This window comes from Peromyscus californicus, unplaced genomic scaffold, assembly GCF_007827085.1.
Source record: "Peromyscus californicus insignis strain IS unplaced genomic scaffold, ASM782708v3 Scaffold_13__1_contigs__length_99412109, whole genome shotgun sequence".
Lineage (NCBI taxonomy): Eukaryota > Metazoa > Chordata > Mammalia > Rodentia > Cricetidae > Peromyscus > Peromyscus californicus.
This window is the reverse complement of record NW_026294424.1, coordinates 73,786,558-73,813,868: the sequence shown is the minus strand read 5'-3', so window position 1 is coordinate 73,813,868 and position 27,311 is coordinate 73,786,558.

Below are 27,311 nucleotides of genomic sequence, written 5' to 3'. Positions count from 1 at the left end.
ATGACAATCACTAAAATAGATGGGAATCTATTGTGAATGATGAATCATCAGAAAATTTCACAGTTATTTATTTCTTTGAAATTAGAAAATATTGGTTTTTAGTCTTTAGCGACTAAATCTTTTCAGAAGTTAAAAGCAAATATTTTGTATTCATGTTCCACATATTAGAGTTATCTTACTTTTATTTATAAACATAAATAACTGATATGTGTGTTAGCTTTGACATGCTGTGTAGAATATATTCAATCTTGGTTGTTTAAGAAGACTGTGGTAGAATAACTGATGGAGGAGATAAGTTCTGATTGTGCCTTCTGGAAGAGAAGAAGGTCTAAGTACCATCAACCCTTCCAAGACTTGCCACTCTATGGATTAACCCCTTTCCACTAGACATATTCTACCAAATATCTTGCTACTTCCACTTTGTACAATCATCTTTGAACAAACCAAGTCTGCCCATGAGGATTTGGGGATTAACCTAAATCTAAACCATAATATTTTGTCCCTTGAATCTAAATTTTCATGTTCCTTTAATAGAGACAACTATACTTAGTTTGTCTGTAAAAGTCTTTGTAGTCTAAATATTTCCAGCATTCCTCAAACGTTCAAGTCTAAAGTCAGCTCCAATAACTAACACAAAGTCTTCTCCGTGAGACCCTATAAAATTAAAAAGGAAGTTACATCAATTCAGGATATAATGGAACATGGTAAACATTCTTAATCTGAAAGGGAGAAATAGGAAAATAGCAAGGGACTATTTTCAAAGTCAAAAGAAAGGTCAAAGCCCAGAACAGATAACATTAATTTTCTATAAGTATATTACCTGGTTTCTAAAGAACAGAGTATTGTAGAATAGGCTATAGTAGGCTTGGGAAGCACCATTTCTATGCTGTTTTGGCTATATATGCATATGGCTACAGTCTTAAACTAGCTATGTTAATTTCAGATTTTCTTAACAGGAGTTGTAGCTCATTGACTTCCCTGCATTGACTTCATTTTCACATGCCTTGTCAGCCTCAGACACTCTTTGCAGGGATTATGACTCTGGCACACAGTGTCTTTGAAAGTTTTGGGACCCTCCATGAGGCCTTAGTTAAAAAATCCAGCAATTGTATCAACTTGAGCAACAACTCTATCCATTTTGAGGGTTAGCTTAGCTTAAACAATACCTAAAGTGTCTTGATAGTTGAACATGGAGTAATTAATACTTTTCACATAATACTAATGGCCCTATGTGAGAAAGGATCTGTGGGCCTTGTTGTCAGATTCTTTGAGATAAATTTCCATTTTTATTCCCATGAACATGATATAGATGAGGCCTACCCATTCCTGAGGTACACTTAAGGTATCTTTCCCATTCCCATAGTCCTACAGCCTGAATAAATGCAGTATACACTGTCAGTGTAGCATGTCTCCTAACTAACAATTACTTATCTTTTACAAATATTTACAAGATTATTTAAATAATCTCATTTGCAGATATGGGCAATCTAACAAGGCACCATCCCTAGATGGAGAGCTACAGTCAATCAACGGCTGAGAGAGGAAGATTCACCATTCTTCAAGAAGGAGGCCTCTGATGGGTTATCTCAGCAAGCGGTCAGCCTAAAAACGTTTACACATTCAAGAAACTTTAAATGGACTCAGTAGGTTTATTATTTTCTGTGTGTATGTGTGTTTATGTGAGTGTGTGTGTGTGTGTGTGTGTGTGTGTGTGTGTGTTGTATGTAGGCATATGTGTACATAAGTGTGCAACAATACTTGTAAAGGGATGTTTTCCTGCCCTGATCGCTTGCTCCCAAATAACTGGCACAGAGGCTTAATATTATTTATAAATGCTTGGTTGATAGCTCAGACTTATTACTAACTAGCTCCTACATTTTAAGTTAATTCATGTTTCTTATTTATGCTCTGCCATGGTGTGGTATCTGTGTTTGCATGGTACGTTCATCTCCGGCTCCCTCTGTGTCTGACTGGCAACTCTCTGACTCTGCCCTTCTTCTCATCAAACTTAGTTTGGTCGTGCCGCCTAGATTTCTTCTCTAGCTACTGGCCAATCAGTCTTTTATTAAATCAATTCAAGTGACAAATCTTTACAGTGTACAAGAGGATTATTCCATCGCAATAACAATTAAGCAAAAAGAATACATGGATGTGAAAGGGATTGGGGAACATAGGAGTAGAGTGGGGGAGATAAAAAAGTATAAATGATGTAAATACATATGAGTAAATACATATATATATATATATATATATATATATATATATACACACACACACACACACACACACACATATAAATAAATAGTCATGGATGAACTTTTCAAAAATAAATTAAAAATCAAAAATCTTTTTAATTTTGTTAGAATATAGGGTCATCAGACTGCATTTCCCCAATTGTTTGTTGTTTTTTTAAAACACTAAAAGACAGTTTCGCTGTGTCTTTCCTTTTGTCATTTTACCGCTAAGCCCACTCAAACATTACTGCTAGTGCAAACATTGTACTGCTCCAGCTTTTCCTAGTCCCCTAGTAGTAACTGATTTTGTAGATGACTCTAATATTTTCTGGAAAGTAGGTTCATATATAGGTACTTTTTCACTATCTACTTGAACATCTTTTCCTTCTCCCATCCACGTACTGACTAAATCTAAACCTGTTTAGCTTCTAATATCAGGTGAGTTTGGAAACACTCAGGGTGGTACGGCTATCAACAACTTCGTTAACTTCTGCTTAAGACAAACATGTATCCCATGTCTTTAATGATAAAGATATTGCTGCACTGTTAGATTTCCTAATTCCTTGTGTCTGTAAAATTTACTTCCAGGATGTATTTTCCTTTATTCCCTCACTCCCTTGTTCTTTCTTCAGTGTTAACTAAGGGCATCTTATTCTCACCCCTTTTAACTTTAACATTCTCACACTCAGGGGATTTGGGTTACTTATTCTTGACCCGAGGCACACTTCATACTTCCTTTGACAGGGGAGTCCATCCATAAGCATAACCAAAGCTGTCTGTCATCTAATTTTTAACTCTGACCTGGACTTGAAAGTTTGTTCCCTGATGGCCATTGCAATTGCTTGTTAAATTCTGTGTCAATAGAGATACTGCTTGGCTTGTCTAACTTCTTTCCTTTGAATGTGTGACTACAGAGAAGATTTGTAATACATTTAAACATTGATATTTAGTTTCCTTAGCCAAACTGACAGTGTGTCCAACAATATTATAAGAACTCTGAAAGGTAACATAAATAACCCTTGCCTTATGTAGAGATTCCTGGGAAACCATCTCTGTAATTGAGGCGTATGTGCTTATAATTTATTAGGTAGCAAACTCATGTTCAACAAGTACTATTTAGTGAGGGAGGAAGACTGTGTAATTCAGGGAAGTTGAAATGCCATGAATGAGGGATCGCATCTTGTTTTAGTCAGAGGGATTCATATTCCACACTGCTCCTTGACAAGATACTAGGCAAAGCCTGTTCTGGAGATGGCATGCCTTTGGGTGTGGCATTTTTCCTGAAAGCAATTTTCAAAAAAAGCCTAAATCCTAAAGTGTATGTGAAGAGGAAAGTATCACAACATACTCTACACTTCAGCTCTTATGCTAGTGAGACATATTAATTTTATATAATACATAGTCTTCAGTTTTGGTAAGATTTTCTAAGATTCAAATTGTTCCTATATCTGGGAAAACTATCAAGCAACATTTACGGTTAGTCTTGGAACTTCAACTAGTAACCATCACCCCTCTCTGTTACTAACAAGTGCAGAACAGATCACTTTCAACTTTTTCAGAATTCTGAATGACTATGGAAATAAAAACCAAGACTCTCATTCCTCAAGGGTTTACATTTGCACTTATATGTGCTTCTCATGTTGCATCTGCTAGATTTACCAAATGATGTCAGAATTTGGGCAAGAGGATACTGCTAAATTGCCCCTATGGATTACTTACCTGTATGGCAGATATACTTCCACGACTCCATGCCAGACAACCAACATAACTTTGAAGATCCAGGGTAGTGTGAAGGAGTTTCAACATAAAAAAAAAAAAAATTGTGAAATGTAGGGATACTGTCTTCCACTCATTTTTAGGGTAAAATTATATGTGTAAGTAATCCAGATCTCCCTAGGGATGTGGGTACATTACTTTACTTATCCACTTGCTCTGGTCATACAGGGTCCTTGTTAATGAGGAATCTTGTCAATGAATTCAAAGTGAAAATTTGTCTTAGAGTCTTTGACATTTTGAGAGGCCAACTGCTCTAAACTCCTGGTATTCAACTTTGGCATTACCTTGTTGAAAAGTTCAGCACCTATGTTGCTTATGTTGTTCTGTTTAATATCTCTATAAATATGTATGTCTCAAATTACCATGACTGCCATCTTCCTAGCCCCTCATTCATTAAATACATCTCACTTTTATAACTGAATCTGCTTCTATTATTAGTGAACTCACATAGCTTGTCATGCCTTCAGTTTTAGCCTGAAAATGGCAGTCCTATTGACTTTTCAAAACAGTGTTGTGTTATTCCCATTTCCTTTCTTATTCCTATGGTTAAAGGAATGTCTTCAGTTCTTTTGTGAATATTAGTGGGTAGATTTTCTCTTTTTATCTTTATATCTATTTTAGCATGTCTTTCTTTCCTTGAGTTTATTATCTCTGCCAAAAAAGTTTTGGTATTTCTAATTCTTGAGGTATGGGGCATCAATCTTTGCTTGCTTCTAAGAGTTATTTTAGCTATTTGTAAGCACTTTCTTTTGCATCTGGACAGATGATTAAATTCCTTCTCATGAGAGAATAACCTCATATCTGTAACCTAACTTTATATAACATTCTACTGTATGTAGCAATTTTAAGGGACATGCCAAGTATAGTGTCTTTATTTCTACTCTCACACATACTACAATTCTCTTAGAGAATAGTTTCTTTTCTTCTTTAGCAGACACAGCTGTTTTTCCATTCGTTTCTTTCTTCTGACACATGAAAATGAATGATCATTATTGAGAATGTCAATCCCTGCCCCAGGACTGCTGTCCAAGGTCAACCTACATTCCACCTTTTAGTGACATGGTCCACTCCACAAATCCAGTTGACAAATCTCCTTCCAAAGTCTAATAATTCTAAGAATGTTTGCTGGTATCAACTGATGCTGATTAGATTATTCAAAATCAGGTGAAGTGTGCTCCGAGGAACTCACCAGTGAGGGTTTGAGGAAAGCAGTGGGGAATGGGAATTTCAACTTCCATACTCAAAGTCAGCAACTTCTGCAGCTGATGCCTCAAGAGTAACTACAGCTGATTAATTACTTCAGAATCATCTGCATCCACCAAGGGCTTCGACTTGACCTGAAGTAATAGGGCATATTACAGGATGCAGCTTCATTTGGCCAAGAGAGATGTATGACTTACCAGGTCAAAGTGTTCCTAGGGGCTAGAACTTTAAGTCTTTAAAGTGTCAAGAGGGTAGTTTAGCATATCATATACATCCTTTCCTAATTCTGTGACTCTTAAAGCATAGCATATCAAAAAGAATTCTCATGGGGGTGCTGAGATAAATGTGACTGTATAGCATAATGGAGTGAATGCTGTATTAACAATTGTATTTTCAGCCATCATGTTAATGGTGTGTGAATGAAATATTTGAAATTCCCATGAAGTATACATATAACTTGCTCACTTACTTGGATGCATAGAATTTCAGAGCTGACTACTTGGTATTTGATAAATACCCTCAAGTATAAAAAAAGCAAATGTTTAAAAATAAATTGATACTATATTAGTATGAAAATGTTTTTACAACAATGAAGAAGTGCTTCCATATATGTTTATGTGTGAACTACTCTGCTGACTGTTTTTCTCTCACCCTCTTGTAATTGCTCTGTGTCACAGCTCAGTTTTGCTTCCTGAGAAATGATTCTTGCATTTGGCTTCCTTTCATACTAACTCTTCATACATTTAACACTGTTCCATTTTCATTCTTGTCTTTGTGGCTGGCTCTTGCTTTTGGAACTCAAAAAACACTTACTGGACTTAAATTTTTCATCCATGGTCACCTTCCGTTTGTTGTATAGTATGCTGGTTGGAGTAAGAATGGGTCATATATTTGAATTCCTAGTCATCAGGGAATAGCATTACTTGAGAAGGATTAGGAGGAGTAGGTGTGGCCTTGTCACTGGAGGTGGGCTTTGAGGTTTCAAAAATCATAGGTGAGGCCAGTGTCTCTTTCTTCCTGAGACCTGCAAATCTGGATGCAGCTCTCATACACTTCTCCATCATCATGTCTGCCTACATGTTGCCATGTTCCCTGCCATGATGACAATGGACTAAACCTCTGAAATTATAAGCAAGCCCCAACTAAATGCTTTCTTTCATAAGAGTTACTTTGGTCATAGTGTCTCTTCACAGTAATCAAACACTGACTACGACATAAGGTTTTAAGCTTTATGTTGTATTTCATATTTTTATCTAATAATCTAAATATCAAAATTTTGAGTAGTCTGATAATGAATATATTTCTCTGACAAATCTGAGAAACAACTGTACATTTTATTCTATGTAGTTTTAAATAATATATGCTAATTTTGAGACTATTATGTTAATAAACATGTCTTCTCACAACCTTAATAAATTATTATGCAAGTGGGTGTAGGATTAATAGTGTAAATAACATTACAAATTTATAAAATTTAAAATATATCAGATTTTGATTTATTATTGAAGTCATTAATCACTTATTTAGGGTGTGAATAGTTGAAGTGGAAGGACATTAATTAACATGAGAGCCAAATTGATGTGCACCCCCTTGTTGTATAGCATCTTCAATTAATCTTCATTCTGCCCAGTAGCCTTAACTGAACTTAACTTTATGGACCAGTCAATACCTGCCATGAAAGCAGGATATACTTGCAAGACTTTTGTCAGCCTACTCTTGCAAAGTATTATAATTACTTTCATTAAGACAAACCAAACTGAGATTATATTTCCTTAAGACAAATGGCAATCATTGAAGAAGTTTAAGGATGAATAATGTAATTGGTTCAGTTATTCTGTGGCATGATAAATGGTGAACCAGAAAACAAAAGATGCTTATAAGAAGAAAAACAGGGAGGGACACTTGTCAGACAACTGCTGAAGAACCTGAATTTCAGGTGCTTGCCTAGGAAATCCTTAAGTCTTCCCTATATTGTGTAATTTAAATGGAAGCAGAAGGAGTAGATGGCCCTGTACTATGCATTAATTACATTAGAGTTAGCTAAAGGCAACAGCAGACAGAGCTGGTTGAGGACAAAGTCCCTAAATTGCACTATGATGCAACTGCCTTCTAAACATTTATATTTCTACCTGTATATTAATGATCCTGTCAGCCATGAGCAGAGAAGCTTCTTTTTGCAGTGAGCAATGGTTAAAGCAGAGACTCATAACTGCTCAAATTGTGGAAAGTGACTGTTGAGTGCTCAGACCTAAAGAGGCTCTCTATATCAACTCTGCCAAGGCTCAAGAATTATTGAGAAGTGAGGCCAGAAAGAATGCAAGAGCCAGAGGATGGAGAGTAATGCTGTTTTGTGGATATGAAAGGACTTTGCAAACATGAATATACCACAAATGTGAATTAATGCCCAAGGCTTGTATCCACATAAAAGACACTTGGTTAGGGGAGTGACTACATGGGATAGAAGCGAGTCAGCAGGTAAGGGGGTAGGATAAGGGTAACGGAAATAAAATATAATCAGTGTATTATTTATATATATAATATTTAATATATGTATGTGATATTGTCAAAAATACTGTTAAACTAAAAATAAACTCAAGGTAACAAACATGGGATTGGGTTGTGGGGTGGTTGAAGGGAGAGAGCACTGAAAGAGATGACTTGATGAGGAGGGCATTTGGGAGTGAGGTAGAAACCTGGTGCAAGGGGAAACTCCCATGAATCTACAGGGATGACCCCTGCTAAGACTCCTAGCAATAATGGATAGGTAGCCTGAACTGGCCATCTCCTGTTATCAGATCAGTAACTACCCCAATTGTCATCAGAGAGCCTTCATCCAGTGATTGATGGAAACAGATGCAGAGATCCACACCCAAGCACTGGGCAGAGCTCCAGGAATCCTGTTAAAGAGAGGAAGGAATGATTGTAAAAGCTAGGTGGTCAAGGTCATCAAAAGGGAACCCTCAGAAACAGCTAACCTGGGCTCACAGAAGCTCACAGTCTCTGGACCGACAGATGGGGAGCCTGCATGGGACTGACCAAGGCCCTCTACATATGTGTAACAGTTGTGTAGCTTTATCTACTTGTGAGACTCCTAGTGGCAGAAGCAGAGTCTGTCCTTAATGCTTTGGCTGACTTCCAGGAACCTATCCCTCATACTGGGTTGCCCTGCCCAGCATTAGTAAAGGAGGAGGAGCTTGATCCTACCTCAACTTGATATGCCATGCTTTGTGGTGCCTGCCCCTTCCTGAAGGGAGACAGAGGACTAGTGGATTGGGGTAGAGGTTGACGGGAAGGTGCGGGGAGGGAATGGGATGAGAGGAGAGAAGGGAAACTGTGTTCAGGATGTAAAATACATGAATAAATTTAATTAATAAAATTACTTTAGGTAAAAGAGAACAAAATTGTTTAGCTTGTCCTACTGCAAGCACAAGAGAAAGTTCTCTGTTCATTCATAGAACCTGGAAGACTCATGCAGTAGACCTCAGTTTTTCCTTCCTTCCTTCCTTCCTTCCTTCCTTCCTTCCGTGTGTAGCTCCTCGATTTTTTAAAATTACAGACTTGATACATAGGAAATTACTAGCAAGTTGTAAATTACAGTTCTTGTATGACTGACTGCAAACTGACTCCTCGGACTAGCTGCATTTGGATATAGCTAAGCAAGAAAGGTAGGACTCAAGTGTGTTGAATCAAAAAATGTAACATGAGGAATGTATTTGGGCCTTGATAACACAGACTCTGAGCAAAGAAAGAAAAGAGAGGAAACATCAAGAGTGTGGATACTTCAGGGAAAATAAACATTTCATTGTGATTCATTACTAGGTTATTATGTATGTTTACTGGATCTTTGCCAGTATTTGAAAAAAAAAAAAACATAAAATAGAGAAAAGAAGAAAATGTCAGAAGCCTTGCATTTAATGAGTTTAAACATTATGTTTAAAATTTGTACTTTTGCATTGCATGTATTATGATTGCATATGTATTAACAGTGTATACATGTGCTCATAGGGTATGATTAAGAAGTTTTAAAATAAATAGAATAAATTACATAGTAAAATTTTTATACTAATTCACCTTTAAGTTCAGAATTAATTTAAAGGCATGTATCTCATGTTGTCAGCATATGATACATGAAGGAACTTTGCAAGAATAACTTGCCTGTATCAATCTTTTGAAGCATAAAATGTGTTAAATAAAACTACATATATAACCTCAAAAGTTAATAGTCTATGATAAATACATTCGAACAACTTTAATACTTAATTATAAAATTAAAATGTCATAAAATAAATATTACTAACATAAAAATACAATTGGTGATTTAATTAGAAAATAAGCCAAATATTTTAACTTCTAATTTCTGTTTTTTAAAATAGTAAATTAAGCTGGGCAGTGGTGGTGCATGCCTTTAATCCCAGCACTCGGGAGGCAGAGGCAGGCAGATCTCTGTGAGTTCGAAGCCAGCCTGGGCTACAGAGTGAGTTCCAGGACAGGTTCCAAAGCTACACAGGGAAACCCTGTCTTGAAAAACCAAAAATAAATAAATAAATTAATTAATAAATAAATAAATTAATTAATTAAAACAGTAATTTTTTAATATTATTTTAGAGAGTTACCTGAAGTTAATGTTACAATTTTGAGTTTTAAGGTACATCATTGCTTGACAAAGGAGTATTATTTATTAACAGAATGTTCTTCAATATGTATTCCCAATACTCATTTATTCTATTCAATTGAAAAAAATATAATATGTTAACTTATATAGATATTGAATTACAAAAATGAGAATTTGGGCTATAACAAATGAACCAAAGGAAAGGCCATATGGAATTAATTATATTCTTTAAAATTTTTATTTTGAACAATGACTCATTGTATGCATCAATTTTAGCATTCCATAGAAACCAAAAGATTATCTTAACCAAAATGCCCACTTAACAAAAGTCAGTGTGGAATTAAATGTGAATTTTTATAAAGATTTTCATTTTTGAAAGATACATGAGTACTGTTAACCATTACATTTTAATTTAGTTAGGTCATTTAATTACAAAATATGTAATTATAATCTCAAGTGGTTAGATATGAAGTGACTTGGTAGTGTACAACTAGAAATAGTATGGACTGAAAACAAAACCAAATCCAGAAGGATCAGACATGTGACCTCTTCAACTGTATTGGCCATATGCCCGAATGTCCTATTACACTGAGATTTTATTCACCAAATGTTCTGGTGGGTGCTTATGCTGCAGATGGGATGCAAACAAATAAAATACAGATTGCCAGTGCAATCTTGAAATAATAGACTTTTTAACTAGTACTTTGAATACAGCTGTCATGTCTAAAATAAATTGAATGTAGTTTTTAATTGGGCTGCTGAATACCTAAGTGTATAAGACATTTTGGTGTCTTCAATAGTAGGTGAATATAGCTGTTTTTGATAAAATTGTACAAAGACCTCTTAAAAGAATAACTAAGAATAAAACCCCAACTGAAGTGTGATCCTAATTAACCTTATCAATAAAAACCAGGAGTCAAATATCTGGGCAAAGTTGAAAGATCAGAGAAGCAAAGGAGCAGCCACAGTCATTCCTTATCTATGTGCATCCTCAGTCAAAAAGGGAGGTGAGGTCCTGTCTCCACATGGTTCAATCTCATGTAGCCCAGGGTAGCCTTGAACACCTGATCTTCCTGCTTCCTTGTCTCAAGTGCTGAGATTAAAGGTATGTGCCACCACTGCTTCACCTCTATGGTTAACTAGTGGCTAGCTCTGCCCTCTGAACTCCAGGCAAGCTGCTTTATTGCTTTATTTGTCAGAACACAAACAAAATATTACACAACATCCTACCTTGTTCAATTTTTCTTCCATCTTAATTTATAACAGAGTGTAGCAAAGGCTATTTGAACTTACATTGTCTTGGTATTACTAAACAATTTAGCTGATGTAGCTTTTCATTAGAAATAGAATGATTCAAATTAAAATTTGAAAACCAACCACAATATAATCAATCCATTATTTAGAAAAAAATATTGCATAGGGGCTGAAGAATTGAATCAGAGGTTTAGAGCATTTGTTACTCTTACAGAAGACCTGGGCTTAGTTCCCAGCACCTGCATGGTGGTTAGTTTGCAGCCATCCACAACTCCAGTTCCAGGAAATATAATGCTCTTTTCTGACCTCTATGGTCTCTAGGCATGTACATATATACACACATAGATGCAGACAAAACAATCACACACACAAAGTAAAAAATAAGAAAATAAACTTAAAAAAATTAAAAAGCATTATTTAAATGACAGGTAACAACAGCAATTTGTATAGATTTAGGGATAGACAATAAGAAAACAAATTGTAAACATTAATGTCATGAGAAAGGAATTTTTCACTCTACTAAAAACTGAATAGAAGGTTTGTATTTATCAGAGTAAATCTGTACAATTTTATAAGAATGTATACTAATTCTGACTGTGGTTTGTGTTACAGATTTGACAAACTGGACTGTTATGTATAATGAGGTAATAGGTGATACTGTGCCATAAGCTTGCTTATAAATTATACTTCACGGTATCTTTTTCATTAAAAACCTAATGGCAGGGCTGGAGAGCTGGCTCGGAAGTTAAAAGCACTGGCTGCTCTTCCAGAAGATCTGGATTCAATTCCTAGTACCCACATGAATGCTCACAACTGTCTGTAACTTCAATTCCAGGGGATCCTGCACCCTCACACAGACATACATGCAATCAAAACACCAATGTACATAAAAAATAAAAAATCCAAACAAAAAAATCTAGTGACTTAAAACAAGCATATCTTAAGTTGACTTCTGTAGATGGGGTATTAGTGTTAGATATACACAGACATTGACATTGTAGCTGATCGTATTCAATGTAGTAACATCAATAATGGGATAGAGATGATTACAATATTATGAAAGTTGCTTAATAATGTCAACTTCTTTGAATATTTTTGTTCCCCTCTTCATACCATGGATTTTAGTGTATTATGCCATTTAGTCCAGAATAAAATTGTGACTAAATTATATCCTCATGACATTCAGATTGAAGCCTTAATCCTCAAGGTGTTTGTATTTTAGGTCTGACATATAAGTGGGCAATTTCAGTTAAATGAGATCTTAAGGATGCAGAACCAATCCCATTAAATTAGCATCTCACATGAAGAAAAATGTGGTAACAGGATTGCACACAGATGCTAGGCATGGGCACAATGAGGCACCACTTGCCAGTCAAGGAAGGATGCCTCAGGGAAGAACAAACTTGCTAGTACCTTGCAGCCTTTAGAGCTTTCAAACTACCAGTATATAGAATTGTCTTACAGCACCCAAGGTAGTTTAGTGCAGTCATTATTACCTTACTAATAAAACATTTGTTTTGTGATGAAATAAGAAGTATTATTTTCTAAATCAAAGAGTAGTACAGCCAGTTGCACAGAGCTAAGTTTTTCTAAATTTTTATTGACATTATATTTAAGTGACATGACAAATATTCTTTCTAATAAAATCTTAGAAAATGAGGAAAACGTATCAAGAGATTATTATTACAAAGAAATATTTCATCAATATCACAGGTAGCAGGTAAATTGCAATTCATTAAAGTCCACGAAGAGTTAATTAAACAAAGTTGGTTTGGGATTATGTTTTACTTGATTTAATATTAAATGGAAGGACTAAAGAACTGTACTCTTCAGTGGTATATAAAGTAAATGAAGGTAGATAGAATGCTATTGTTAAGAAGGAGAGAATTGTCATGTTAATACAAAATGAAATAAAGGTAAGCTCAGATTCCAAATAACAGTTAGGATTGAAAATACAGGCAAGAGATATTTATACAGTTTGGATATTAGCCCTCTGTTGGATGTGGGGTTGGTAAAAAATCTTTTCCCATTGTGTATGCTGCCATTGCCCTATTATTCTGTCCTTTGCTTTATAAAAGCTTCTTAGTTTCATGAGGTCCCATTGCTTGATTGTTGTTAGTGCCTGTGCCATCAGTGTTTTGTTTAGGGAGTAGTCTCCTGTGCCAATGAGTTCAAAGCTATTCCCCGTTTTCTATTCTATTCAGTTCAGTGTGACTGGTTTTGATCTACTTGGACTTGAGTTTCATGCAGGGTGGAAGATATGGATCTATTTACCTTCTTGTACATGTTAGACCAGCATCTCTTGGTGAAGATACTTCTTTTTATCCATTGTGGATTTCTGGCTTCTTTATCAAAATCCAGGTATATATAAGTGTGTAGATTTAAGGCTGATTCTGTGATTCAATTTCATTGATCAGTCTGTCTGTTTAAAAATAAACCCTATGGGTTTTGTTACTATAGCTTTGTATTACAGCTTGGAATCAGGGATGGTGATACCTCTAGATGTTCTTTTATTGTACATGTTGTTTTAGCTATCCTGTATTTTTTTTTTCACATGAAGTTGAGTATTGTCCTTTCAAGACCTGTAAAGAATTGTGTTGAAATTTTGATGGAAATTTCAGTGTATCTATAGATAGCTTTCGTGAGGATAGATATTTTTACTATGTTAATCCTACCAATCCATGAGCATGGGACACCTTTCCATCTTCTGATACTTTCATCAATTTTGACCCTGTCTGAATCTGAGCTAGGTCTTCTGCAAATACTTTATGTCTGTGTAGCTTGATGTTTTTGTGAGACTCAGAACAATGGGAGTGTGTTTGTGTGTGTGTGTGTGTGTGTGTGTGTGTGTGTGTGTGTGTGTGAGTGTAAAGGGGGTTCTCTGACTCTTTTGCCTATGATTAGGACTCTATTCCTCCTACTGGGAAGCCATGTCTAGCCATAATATGAGGGTTTGTGCCCAGTCTTCTTGTATCTTGTTAAGCCATGTGTGGTGAATATTCTGGGAGGCCTGCCTTCCCCTGCCTCCCTTTACAAAGAAAAACAGAGGAGGAGTTGATCTGGGGGAGAGGGGAGGTGGGGCAAGGGACTGGGAGGAGTAGAGCATGGAGGAAACTATGGTCAGCATGCAATGTATAAGAGAAGAAGAAAAGTAAGTAAGTAAGTAAGTAAGTAAGTAAGTAAGTAAGTAAGTAAATGCCAACTCTCTGTTTAATTCTTTCACCAATTCTTTTTTTTTCCCTTTGGTTTTTTGAGACATGGTTTCTCTGTGTAGTTTTGGTGCCTGTCCTGGATCTCACTTTGTAGACCAGGCCTTGAACTCACAGAGATCCACCTGTCTCTGCCTCCCAAGTGCTGGGATTAAAGGTGTGCACCACCACCACCCAGCATACACTTAGGATTTATGCAGAAGAAAATATTGAAGGAAAGAGGACAAGGTATTGGTGAAATTACTAAGGCCACTTCACGTAGTTAAAAGGAGATTTATTTAATGGTGTAACTTACAAATTAAGGGATAGGTAGGTCGTGGGGTCTGGGGAAGGAGTATCGCAGTCCAGCGGTGTTCTCTGGAGCTCTGCTTGGCCCACCTCCACCGTCCAGGGTCCTGGAACAGAGAGAGCACTGGCCGATCCAGATCTCCGGTCTCCAGGCGCCTCCCTTGGCCCTGCCTTGTAGGTGTGACAGTTGCCTAAGTCTCAATGGGGGTTGGAACTTCCAGATCAAAGCTGGAATGGCTACCCACTACATCTCCCCCTTTTTGTCTAAATAAGAAAGTTCTAAACTAATACAAGACTATATACAAAGGAATGGTTATCAAATATTGTCCAGGAATAATGAGGGATAATGACCTAGATAAGATGGAACTATAACCAATGCAAACAATGTCAAGCAAGAAACACATACTAAAATCCAGAGAAGTATAGAGCATAGGTAAATGACATGTTACAAAGATCATTCCAAAAGGTGTCCTATCCTAAAGAACCTGAATCTAATACTTAATATGTTCTATCTACTAAGTTGTAACTATAACTGCTAGTCTTCAATCCCATCAAAGACCTGAGAAGAAATATAATGGTACTTGAGAAATGGTAGATGGATGCAAGCAACTTTCGGGAATCTTGCAAGAGTAGACTGAGACAGCTGGCAGCCTGGACAGTCACCTAATGTTTCTCAGCATTGTTGGTGCATTCAAATTGGCTACAGGCCTAAAGTATCTGACAGACCATTTTCAGAAGCAGGAATTCTGAAAGACCATCTTACCCTGTCTTGGCAGAGTACAGTGGTCGCTTTCCTTGTGTCCCGCTTGTCCAGAAAGGACAGCATTGGATTTGTACTGTCAGCCATCAAGGCAAGGGCAGTTCATTGCCCAGTAGGCCATTTTGTGCCAAGAAGACAAACTTCCAAATGGAAATGTCTTAGAAGCCCAACGTTCTCTCAGGATCAAATTGGTGCAGCCAGGAGCAATTGTGTCTCATGTCAACAGAATTCTAAGTTATTTAAATGCCATATTCTCTAGGTCCATGAAGTGTTTGAAGATTACCTGTCCATCTGACCTATGTATCCTTAAATCTGGATAACCTAACTAACGTAACTATAGAGATGACAAGCATAGGTGACTATAAATCTATAAGTCTTATCTACCGAAATAACCAAAGGACTAAGGCTTCACGTAAACAAGGTAAACAGTCTATAAGCAAACGTATGGTAAAGAACGATGACTTCAAAATTGTGACAATACACAAGATATTTATAACAGAGGTAGGAATATATAGTGTGATATGCAATATGACAATAATCTTAAATATATATCAATATACCGAATATCCTAAACAGAAGTAGAACATACATAAAGTATGACAGATATAAATTTACATTTGTATCAATATACAAATATTTCAAATAAGAGTAGAAATATATGTACATTATTAACAAATATAGTTCTGTATTTGTATCAATATACAAATTATCTTAAACAGGAATATAAAAATAGTTTACATTTGTATCAACATATAAGAATCCATAACAGTGCAAATTACAGTGCAAATTATCTAAGGCTGCTATTTTACTAAATTTGTTTACTAGTATATATAATAATCTACCATAATATCTTATACCTATCCATTCCATTTCTTCTTTTCCCTTTTTTCTCTTTTTTTTTTTTAGAATACTGAGTCTAATATTTTCTTCCACCCCCCAACCCTATAACCATCATCCATAACCCTGAGAATTATGAAACCTAAGGGAGAAGGGGCGTCGTTTTCTTAGAACTGCTTCCTGCTGTTTAGGGGGTGATGTTATCTCTGTTGGGTACTGTGAGAAAGCTCAGATAGTTAAATCTCAGTTAGACTAACTGTAGGTTCTGCAGCAAGTCTTAGAGTAATGGGTAAGATTGTCTGAAATTCTGGCAAGAAGTGTAGTATGATGATCACCATGGCATCATTCTGGATTGGGTAGAGTTGCTGTTGTTGGGGCCCCATCTTCCTTCTAGAGACTTCCGAGATTGCTATTGGAAAAACTTATTTGTTATCAAAATGGAAGGTTTGGATTTAAAGAGGACATAGCATGTAAGAAAGGATTCTGAGAAATCAAGAGTAAGCATGGAGAGAATTAGAATCTAGAAGACAATGGTCCCTTTTTATTGGTTTCCTTCTGTCTCACACCAGAGGGCTCTTCTGATATGGGACTGAAGAATCTCTCAAACTTTTCTTTTAGCAATATTAGGTTATCTTCAAAATTTCTAAATGTGTTGTAAGAAATAAAGACTATGTTCTTATTTGTTTCTCACAACAGTGTTAATAATACAGTGGAAGTATTAAGCAGATACATTACAGTCCAGTGTGAATACACACTTTTTGCAAATCAGTGAGCCTTTTTTGTTTATACAATATAGTCTCTGACATCCTCCAAATGTTTCCAGGAAAGGCAGACTCCCTTTCTTAGAATATATTTAGGAGATGGATTGCTCCTGATGTTATCAAAGGTCATTTACTTTTGGCTCACAAATTCTAATCTTCTTTGATATAATTTTTGAATTTCCATGCACAAGCAACATAATATCCTACAAAGACATCCATGCAAGGAAGGAAAAAAGCTTTCAGAATATGAAGGGATATAGGAGAAATAATTAAGAGAACACTGATATTTCTTTGATAAAAGAATATTCTTAGTGAAGAAAGTAATAATTATAACGGTTCAGGTGTAAGTAGTAAAGTGATACAGATTTGCAATGTAGAAAGCCAACGGGAAAGTCTAGAGATCATTGAGTTACTAGAGAGTGAGATCATTCAGAGCTCTGCAGTACAGAGGGAGACTGGGATGTTTTTGAACTCAATCTAAATTGAGTCAAGCTTAGCAATTGTCTGTAATTTGTTTGAGAGACTCTTTATCACATATTCTTTGGAATTGGATTTAGTATTAAGATTAACTATACATAATGGATTTTTGATAGGACCTGCAGGATAATTGGTTGAGAGAATAATTTTGCGCTATCAATGATCAATTGGGATCAGGATTTTCTTTTTTCTTTTTAGGAACAAATTGAAACCAGGGCTACATCTACACATATTTAATGTCTCAATGTGAGCTGAAATTCTTCAATAATGCTGGATCCTCTGATTTTTATAAGGGAAATTAACTTTAAATACTCTTTCCACATCTCACTCAAATATTGGTTCCCTGGAAATGAATATATTATGCACATATTATACATGATTCTCAGTTTTTATTTCACCCACACTTTTGATATAATGTTCTTATTTTTTAAAGTTGAAATTTATTGAATTTAACATAGTTTTAATTCCAAGAAACAAAATGCTGCCTTTCCTTTTTAACTGCTATTATTCTGCTGGTATTACTGATATTACATGTGTAGATTCAGTTTCACACTTTATTAGGCATTATTAGGACAGTATGCACAAGAGTACAAGCAAGCTAGTGTTAGGACTGAACCTTACAGATTTACTGCTCACACCATACCTAATGCAGCCTCAGTGCTCATCTTTGTAATTTCTACTAGGGGAAGACCTTGCTCTAATCCAATAATGTAAATACTTGCTGCAAACTTGCTTATGCAGTTGATGTTAGGCCCAAGCTTCTATACACTGTCATTGTTCAACAAATATGTCCTTTCCTAATAAGCACCACTATTGAAAATTTCAGTCATTTTTTAGTGTTCAGGAAGAGGAATACCACGTAAAAATTAAAAGTAATAAAAAACAAATAACAAGCACCACACATGATATGATCTTTTGTATCTTCTATGACTGTTATGGATAGGTTACTGGATGTGGCTATATTGAGAAGGAGAAACAGTGTTGTGTGGTGTAAAAGTATTATGACTGATAGGGAGGGGTACATTACAGAAGAAACTAAAGGTATGGAAGCATGGACTAATGAGAATTCACCAACAACTTCAGGCCAGTAAAGCAGAAAGTAGAGAATCAGAAAACAACCTCAGCCTAGCAACCAGAAAGGAGAGCACAATGAGTTATTAAAAGAGACTTGCAGGAGACATAGGACTCAAGCAGTTAGGGAGGAAAGGGGTCAGGAGCAGAGACATAATGTTTCAGGAACCAAAGCTGGGCAACTGTTAATTTTGAAAGATATATTTGACATTTGCCCTGGACTGAGGCTATATAGTTGGTTTTATTCGTTTGTTTGTTTTTGTTTTTGGAACTCACAGAGATTCACCTGCCTCTGCCTCCTGAGTGCTGGGATTAAAGTTGTGCACCACCACCCCAGCTGAGGCTGTATAGTTTTAATGTTTAAATTCTAGAATGGAAAGATACCTTGCATCGACCAATAAAATATGAGTGCAGGTTAAAATCACTTCCAGGAATATGTGCTAGAGTCAGTGGATTTTGTTGTTTGTATTTGTTTGTTTAGGAAGTCTCTACATCAATTTTGAAATCACAATTCCTGTGGTAGACTTTATAGGTCTGACCATGGGACTATCACATCTTTCTTATAAACAATATAAACAGAAATAAACTTTCTCAATTCAAACCACTGAGATATTCAGGGTGCTGATTATCACAAACCAACCTATCCCCTCCTAACTCTGACTGAAACTGAGATGAGGTTTAGGTACCTGATGTACTAAAAAACTCCATCTGTGTGTTATAATCAAGGACAGGAAGGGAAAGGTTCTATTTTTGGATCCTGGAAAAAAAAAAAAACTTACATTATACAAAAGCAAAACTTTCAGCAACATATCCTCAGGGATAATTTGGAAAGTGGAGGAACTATTTCATATTTTGTACCATTAAGGAAAAGGGAAAAACAAACAAAAGAAACAAACTCTTGCAAAAACCCTGCAAGCTCAAAGACCCCGAACTAATTCCCTGGTGCCATCATTCTTAGAGACACAGTAGCTTTGCAGATAGAGGCAAAATTTCTGCAACATGATGCAAGTAGATGTGACAGAAAAGTGGCATTTATCTTGCTGCATTCTATTGTCCTCAGTACTCAAATAAACACTGGAATGTAGTGTTGTTGTGGGTGCACAGTGAGGCTAGTGTGTAGTGTATTTTCTCTGGAAAGGTTGGAAGAGAAATGAAAGAAATGATCCTCTAAATAATTATGTTTACTATCCATTTTATTCTCTTTCATGTTTTCATTTTTTTGTTTTGTCATCATTAGGAATTAAAAAAAAAAGAATGGAAAATCCTTCATAGATACAGTTTTCCAACCCTATTGATCCTAGAAACAATATCCTCTACAATATCTGCTGTTCTTTTTCTTCCCACATTCTTTTTCCGATTACAGATGAACTTTTTCACATTTATGTCACTTGTTATTCTGCTTCCTAAAACTCTCCCATAGAAAACTTCTTTATTATTGAACATTTTTTTTCATCTTCTCTCCTTTCCCAGCTCCCTAGACATTGACCAAAAGTTTATCTTTCTACACTATGGAAGGTTGAGTACTTCTAAGGCAGCAGGTCTCAATCTGTGGGCTGAGACTCCTTTTCAGGTCTAAAGACCCTTTCACAGGGTCACTTCTCAGATATCTGGCACATCGGATACTTACGTTACAATTTATAACAGTAGTAAATGTACAATTATGAGGTAGCAACAGAAAAAATTTTAAGATTGGGGGTCACCACAACATGAGGAACTGTATTAAAGGGTTGAAGCTTTAGGAAGGTTGAGAACCACTGTTCTAAGGTTTCCACAACGTATTTTATTTCTATCTCTATGAAATGAAAGAGAGAGAGAGAGAACGCATTTTTAATTCAGTTCTTTGTTTACATTAGCTATTTTCCTTTGAGCCTCTACCTGCCCTTACTTGATAAGCAAATACAGTGCCATTGTTTCTTTCTTTCTTTTTTTTTTTGACATAAAAAAGATTTCTTTTTACATTTTATTTTTTTCTTTTTTAAGTAAATTTTTTTATTTTATTATTAATTTAATTTTACATATCAGCCACGGATTCCCCTGTCCTCCCTCCTTCCACCTCCCAGCCTTCCCCCTGAATCCACCCACCATTCCCACCTCCTCCAAGGCATTCAGCCCAGCCTGGTAGATTCAGCTGAGGCAGGTCCAGTCCCCTCCTCCCTGCACCAAGGCTGAGTAAAGTGTCCCAGCATAGGCCTTAGGTTCCAAAAAGCCAGCTCATGCAACCGTTTGAAGTGTTGTTCTAACCAACACCTATGCAGAAACTGTTTCCCACTTGGATTATGGTCCTCTCAGGTATCCACATGTGGCCAATTGCATACTTTTCCTTGTTTGACCCACACTAACCAATACTTTTGTTTCTTTCCAAATATCCAAAAGCTCTCTCTCGCTCTCTCTCTCTCTCTCTCTCTCTCTCTCTGTATATATATATATATAAATATATATATATATTTATATATATATAAATATATATATGTGTGTGTGTGTATCTGTGTATAGTGTATATAATAAAAAATATTTAAATCCATTGACCATAATATATCAGTTTTCTTTCTTTTCCTTTTTGCACTCAAGGTAGGTAGATTTTGGGAGGCACATCTCACACATGGCCATGCAAACTTTGTCTACATGTTTACAGGCCAGAGAGAGAGGTGAAATTATTTACATGCAAGTTTATTGAATTCTCTATCCATTTACAACTTTTACTAGTGTGTTTCAATGGTTAGCACTAGCATCCAAACATCTATCTAACTTGTATTGTAACCCAAAGCTCTATTATTTTGATAATAGACTTTTGTTTTTCTTTCACCCTTCATTCTAGATTCAGTTGAAATCCTTTTTAGTGTTCAATTTTGTTCGAAGGAAAAAATTAGGTGTACACAAATAGCAGGTGTCCCTTCAAATCATTTGTGTTTAGTTCTTAAGAAAAGTATTCAGAAGCAGGCTGTTAATACTATGTAGTTTAAAATGTGACCCATTGTTAACTCAAGAGGTATGTGTTTCATACATTTGGGCTTTTCCATTACATAAGAATTCAACCTTTCCTTGATAGAAATCCAAGGCCTCAAAAACACCATGGTAGTAATTTCAGATTCTTCACAATTTAGCTATTCAAGAGGGTATCTTATTTTCATTTTTTCCTAATAAAACTTTTTTAACTTTTCAAAATGGCACTATACCTTAATTTTTTCAAACTTTTCTTTGCTTGTGTGTGTGTGTGTGTATGTGTGTGTGTGTGTGTGTGTGTGTGTGTGTGTGTGTGTGTGTGTGTGGTGAGTTTGTGTGTATGAGTGTATGTGCACATGTGGGTAGGTGCACACAGCTATTTGTTTGCGGAGGTCAAAAGGGGGAATCGGATCCCTCCGAGATGTCTTACCGGGGTTTGCTCAATATCTGGCTGACTGTGTGGGTGCTAGGATCTGGACCGTGATCCTCATGATTGTGCAGCTAGCACCTTTAAATGCTCAGTCATCTCTCTGGTCCCTTAATTTTTTCAAAGGAAAACAAATTTAACATGCTAGTATTTTGGTCCAGATTTAAGTAATTTTATAAATTTCAAATACATTTTCTGTGTATTCGAAACATGGCAAAAACTAGTAGGATAAAATTACCATGGACTAAAGTGCAATTTGCACTAATGGTTGTCAGGGTACATAGCATAGAGATACTTCAAGAAGAGGACACTGATGTGCTAAGCAAACCCACACACTGGCCATTTTCTTACTTGGAGAAATCATAATTACTTTCTAGATAATCTGTTTCCTCCTGAGCCCAAACAGGCAGGACCTTGTCTGCCTCTATTCTACTGTATTCCAAGCACCTTGCACACTGTCTGTCATATTCTAGCTATTTTGGATGTATGGAGGAGTACGTAGTGCTTTACAAATGAAACAAAAGCCTTCTGACTTAGTGTGCAGCCTGAGCATCAGATCTGCATGGTACCCATTTCTTTACTCTTTACAGTGATGTCTTTGAGCTAAGCATCCTCAAGGTAACATTCTCTTTCCAGTTATACATTTAATAAGCCTATTGTGTAGCTAAACACTTAAAAATCGTTGTTTTCCTTTACATAGGATGCATGTGAGGACTTTATTTTGGCATATATATATATATATATATATATATATATATATATATATATATATATATATATCCCTGTTCCTTCACCTTTCCCTTACACCTACCTGAGGAACTCCAACTGTTGCCATCTTAGACATTCCTGTTCTAACTTTTTACATCTATTTCTCATTCACCCACTATACTCTGTACAGCAAATCCATAAGTACAACCAAGTCTTAAAATTTGTCACTTGGCTTCCCACAGATCTTGAAATTTCAGCCTGTGTTCCTGATCTTTATTATTCCATATCTCATTGACCAAGAATGAGTCACCCAATTTCTCATGAAAATTTCTCAACTGGATTCCTGACTTCTCCTTGCCCTCTATGGCTCTGTCATACACAGCTAGCAGATTCATCATTTCTTTCTGTCCCCCATTGCCACTTCCCTTTCAATCTAGCAGCCATGGCTGTCTTACTTAGCAACATGCAGTTTTGTCTTCTCTTTTCTTGTCTTGCACACTCATGTATGGAATTTCCAAAATGCAAACCTGATCTTGGCATTTCCTGACTAGATTCATTCAAAGACTTCTACACAAATTCATCAAATGACTAAACCCATTCATTACCTCCTTCAATCTTTCAAATCCTAAAAATGTTTTACTACAGCTCTTTCTAAAGAGGCAGTTTGTGCCTTTCCAGTTTTTCTCTCACCACTTGCAACACATCCTGCAATGCCTTATCCAGCCATCTTTACCGACTTTTCTTTATCTAGGTTGTGTTCATTCACTGGGCATGATTTGTCTTTGAGATCACTCACAAAATGAGTCCCACTCTCTCAGAAACTTCCCCCAACTTTGTAAGCCTAGCACAAATACTGCTGACATAAGTTTACATTGAAATTTATATTTCTGACTTACATACTCACAAAATATATCAATATTACTTATTACTTACTAATCCTTGTGAATGAAGCATGGCTTGCTTGTGCATGCTTGATATTGTCAACATGTAATGTAGAATATAGAATCCTTGGGCTGTTTAAGAATTTAACATTGCATTTTTAATGGAAGACATATTTTTGGATGTGAAATTGCCTACATTTTTATGGAATTATTTTACTTAGAGAAACCTAAATATTGAATGTAAAATAGTAAACCAGACAGATATAAACATTTAGGCTTTGAGAGGCAGAGTGTTAAATGTCAAGAAATTCATACTAAACATTCCATTGGGGTCACAGAGAAGACACTATGAATTCCCAGGTGTAGTTATAACTGTGAGTAGTGCTGTAGCCCAGGGGGTATTATGCATCTGAGGCAAGGACCTGAATAAACATTTTTAAACTTGATGTGTAATTAAAAACAGTGTCAAAAACTTCTTGAGTCCCACACACATTATGAAATATTTTAAGCAAGTCACTTGTGTGTTTGTATGTGCCTAGAAAAATATATAGCAAACTGCACACAACTGTTTGTAGTGGGAAACAGGACAGCCAATATGGTGCTCTTGGGTATCAGACACAAAAATTAGCAATTAAATATCAAACAGAAATTAATTAAACTGAAAAAAATCTTACCTTCCACAAATAGAGAGGATACAAATTGCTTTTATTTCAAATATATATGATTACTTTAGCACCTTAAAGTGAATATTTAATGACATAAAATAATAAGCACTTCAATTTTAATAGGATTATTTATATTTGTCAAAAGAATTGGATCTGCCTATAAAGCACAGGATATTTCTTTTTTATTTTAGCTTATGTTGGCTTCTAAAAGGATTAAGGGCAGCTGCCATAAAAACAGGCAAGAGGCTACCATTACATTCAGTGAATGTTGACTTGTTTTTGCTTGTGATGGATTGTTTGTGTGTGTGTGTGTGTGTGTGTGTGTGTGTGTGTGTGTGTGTGTGTGTATCTTTTTGCTTGTTGCAGTCAAAAATCTTTGGAGGAAATTACAGGACATAATTGAAATCACAGAATTTGTCTCATCTCCCTTCATTTAGAGACAAGGTCTCCCTAAGTAGTCCAATCTGGCTATAGTACCTTGATCTTCCTTCTTCAACATCTAAAATGATACAATGTTGAGTATAAGCTGCCTCTTCAGGCTACTCGGACCATTCTTTATAAATAAGATAAACTATACAATATGAAATTAAATTATCTGCTTAGAGGTGTTAGTACCTGCCATTCTTATTTTGAAGTTATGGTATATGATGTCAAATTGAGAATGCTCAGAAATGAGCCACATCTCTACAGGTGTTATGCATATTATATATACCAAGGTATAATTTCTCCAGCAATGGGACTCTGATTGCTTTTATTGTTGTTGTTTTGTTTTTCATTGAGAACTTTGACTTGAGAATTTACTCCATCATTCTTGTAAATTGCTGCAAGGTTTAAATTGTCCTGCACTATTGTATGTGCTCCCTGTGCTTATCATTCACCATCAGCAAAACTCACTGTATTTGACTAAAATACCATGTGTACCTCTGAATACATTTAATTAAAGTGATGCCTCCAAATCTATTCATAGTAACAAATGAAGTTAGGTATTTTGCTAGTCCTGAAATGAAAATTCAGAATGTACTTAAGTATGTATGTGTCTGTGTATGAGATATGCCTTAGTCACAATTTATTTTTATTTTACTAGAAGTAAGTTAACTTTATATCAACATCCCTTAACTCATTGCAGTCATTAGTATTTATTATTTTTATTTTTATTTCCTTATTTTAGGGGATTATAATATAATTACATCATTTCTCCGATCTCTTTCCTCCGTCCTTACTTGGTCATATACCTTTCTTTGCTCTCTTTCAAATTCATAGCCGTTTTCATAGATATCTGTACCTATATATACATATATATTCCTAAAGACATAAATACAGCCTGCTCAGTATGTTTAATATCATTTGAATTTTTCTTATGTTTTAATCTTTCTTTCTCTCCCTGCTTTATCCCTTTTGGTCTTGGTTCTTTCTGTTTTTTTTGTTTATTTTCTTTCTGTTTTTCCCCCTCATTACCTTCTACCATTCTCTTCTTAGACATTGCACCTCACATCTCTTTACCCACCGCCTTTAGAGAAAATTCATTTCTTTGGTGGGCATGACCCTTGCTTCCTTCATTGCTCAAGCTATTTCCTCCTGACACTTATTTTTTATATGCTTGTCTTGACAGCTTGATTATTCCCTTTTGCAATATGTCTTCATTTCCCATATCTTTGTTCTTTTCTGTTTCCCTGCAATCCCAGTTCACCCCTTTCATCTCTGCGGCAGAGAGCCAGGCTCAGATAGGGAGATTTTCAGATGGGGACTAAACATGGCTTGCGTTTTGTCTCCTCTGTAGCCATAGACAAGCATCTTGACTTCTCAACTTTTGAGATTATTGCCAAGGTTAGAGGCAATGATTGTGAAGTGTCAACGTGGTGTCCATCACTTGACATCATGTTGCTTTCACCTTTATTTCTGCTCCAGTTGAACTGCTGTGTCCACAGGTGCCTTCTCAATTCATTTTCTCCTTTTGCTATGGGTCCTTATACCTGTTTTGTTGTTCCTTCTCACTCCATTTCTCAGTTTGTCCCCAAATTTGCTTCTTCCCTTTTGCTCCTTAATTCTTTTTCTTTTTTTTTTTTAAAAAATGTGTGTGTGTGTGTGTGTGTGTGTGTGTGTGTTGGGTGGGTGAGTTAATGGTATTGATCTCTCCTTCCTCCTTTACATAGGTTCAAAACATCTAATTCAGATGTCCAGGCTTACAAGGCAACCACCTTTACCCTTTGATCCATCTTTCTAGCCCTCTCTTTCTTCTTTTCTGCCTGCTACCATTTCACCTAACAACTGTATCCAATTAATGTCAGTATTTAAGTCCTTTGCTTCCTTTGAGATCTATTTCATATCTTTCCACTAGATATTGAAAGTTAAAAAAAAAAACTCACTTGGCCATGACATTCATCTTTTTTTTTTAAATTGCTTTGCTATTACACAATGGAAAAAAGAAAGAAAGCATCTTCAACAAATGGTGCTAACATAACTGAATGTGGAGATGTAGAAGAATGCAAATAGATCCATATCAATTGCCCTGCACAAAACTCAAATCCAAGTGGATCAAAGACCTCAACATAATTTCAGTTAAAGTGAACCCGATAGAAGAGAAAATGGGAAGTAGCCTTGAATGCATTGGCAGAGGAGACAACTTCCTGAATAGAACACCAGTAGCACAGACACTGAGATTGACAATTAATAAATGGGACCTCATGAAACTGAAAAGCTTCTCTAAGGCAAAGGACACAGTCAATAAGACAAAATGGCAGCTTACAGAACAGGAAAACATCTTCATCAATCCCATATCTGCCAGAGGGCTGATCTCTAAAATATATAAAGAACTCAGGAAACTAGACATCAAAATACCAAATCGAATTAAAAAATGGGGTTCAGATCTAAACAGAATTCTCAACAGAAGAATTTCAAATGGCCAAGATACACTTAAAGAATTGCTCAATATTCTTAGTCACCAGGGAAATGCAAATCAAAGTGACTCTGAGAGTCGAATTTACACCTGTCAGAATGGTAAAGATCAAAATCTCTAATGACAGCTTATATTGGAGAGGATGTGGAGTAAGGGGAACACTCATCCACTGCTGGTTGGAGTACATACTTGTACAGCCACTTTGGAAATTGATATGGTGGTTTCTCAGAAAAATGGGAATCAATCTACCTCGAGACCCAGCTATACCAATCTTGGGCATATACCCAAAGGATGCTCAATCATACCACAAGAACA